A 2,099-nucleotide genomic window follows, 5' to 3' on the forward strand; every position below is an offset into this window, starting at 1 on the left:
TAAGTTGACATACGTAAAACATTTTCTTGCATCTTCCAATATACATGCACATGACCACATGACACCTTCCCTTGTATCCTCACCCATGAGATTAAATCACTATTACAGTTGATGAACTCTATTTACATGAATCAAATGTACCCTATGGTATTGTTTTAATATATCTATCACTGCTTTTAGGCACAATACACACATTTTATGCCAATATGAATATAAAGGGTGAATGTAGAGAAAAATAAACTCACAAATACAGCCATATCTGAATTCTTCAGCTCTGTGGATTACCACAGAAGTTTCAGTTCTCAAGCTTGTTTTAGACTAGAGAAGGAAAAGAGTTTGCAAAATAACTGTGCCTGGAGCTTAGAGACTGGATCTCACTTGAAAAATGTTGGAAATGTTGTCATTTAAAAGTTTCTGAAGTGAAATACAGCAGACCTCCAGATCTGCAACATGATGTCCCAATTTGCAATGCAAAGTTTTACAAAAGCTTAATGGAATTTAGAGGCACCTTTTTTTTTTTTTTTTTTTAAATGCAGAGAACCATTCTTACAGAGTCTCAGAGACTGTCCCTGGCAGTAAAAAAAAAGGAAGCTAAAGCACTTAATTCATGTTAGATACCATACCTCAGGGCAGTTTAAGACAGAGGAACACACTGGTTTGCAGCACTGCCCTTACACAGACACTAACACAGTCCTTCCTGTAACAACCATGGACATTGTGGTAACGTGGCATTTCAAAACGTCAGTTTGGTTTCTTGCATCAAAATGAGAAGTATCTAGCATACTGTACTCAACTTTATGCCTTTCTAGAAGGCATATTAAGATCTAACCACATAGCTGAGATAATTACTCTTATTTGCATGCTAGCAATTCATGTCGAAATAGGCAAACTAAGAGAAAGGAATACGGCTTAACTTTTTTTTTCTCATATGAAATACAGGACTCTGTCTTCTAATATTATCCTTATCACAGTGCTGTAAGTGATATTGCTGTAAAATATGAAGAATTGTGGGGTTTTCAGTTTGTGGGTTGATGGGGGGGTTTTGGTGTTTTTTGTTTGTTTTGGGGGTCCTTTGGGGCTTGGTTTTGTTTTGGTTTTTTTTTCAGGGCAGCAAACATTCCTACATATAAACAGTGTTTACAAGTCCTTAGATGCAGTCAGGTTACCTACACCAAGTTTTCAAAACGTCTGGCTTGTGCAAACCAAGAGGGTTGAGATTCCTATAATTTTGATTTCCTATAATTTTGATTATTTCTGGTTCCTCAGCTTTGAGAGTTGCCTCTGCAGCCTACAAAACTGGTTGATACGGTCACAAGATTTTCAACCTAAATTCAAACCTGAGGTTCTAGGAAACAGAAATACACCATTGTTGCAGTTTAAACTCTTTAAGAAGAGTTTAACAGCAGCAGCTGCACCTGAAAGCACGACTCGGCTCCACTTAAAGCCCGTGAGAGTGAAGCCCAGGTTTTGCTCACACTTGCTCTGTAAAAGTGGGATAATTCCAATGTTTCACTAACGTAGGGATGTTAAAGCAGTTCAGGCCCCCAGCCTGAGGTGCACGATGCAGGCCCAGCACGGATGGCTTGACTGAGGCTGACACAGCACGGGAGCTTCCAAGCTCCCAAGGGATGGCTTCGGGAAAGGCAGGAGGTCAGTGCCTGGAGGAAACTTCCCCCCACCTGTGAGGAAATAACTGCAGCCAAAGTGCAGCTGCAGAGGGAAGATGCCGCTCCGGGATACGCAGAACAATCTGCCCAGTGTTGTGCCACTCACCACCCAGCCAGCAGCACACAACTCTTTTTTATTTTCCCCTCTCCGACGAGTTTTCTGGTTTCCCCCTCCAGCCAGGCACTGCCACGCCAAATAACCGCGCTATTGTCAGAGGCAAACAGGCCTGTTTGTGGAGGTGTCAGGGGCAGCACCCGCTCCTGCCAGGCCCTGGGGAAGGCCGGGCTGGCTCTGTACCTCGGAAGACGAAGCTGGGCTCGGAGAGGGAGAGCTGGCTCGGTTCCTGCTCCAAAACCGGCGCGGGGAGGGACACTCGGGGGGCCCAGCGCGTCCCGGGCGGCCCCGCGGGCCCGACAGGAGCCGCGGCCGGG

This window comes from Chaetura pelagica, unplaced genomic scaffold, assembly GCF_000747805.2.
Source record: "Chaetura pelagica isolate M959 unplaced genomic scaffold, ChaPel_1.0 scaffold356, whole genome shotgun sequence".
Taxonomy (NCBI): domain Eukaryota; kingdom Metazoa; phylum Chordata; class Aves; order Apodiformes; family Apodidae; genus Chaetura; species Chaetura pelagica.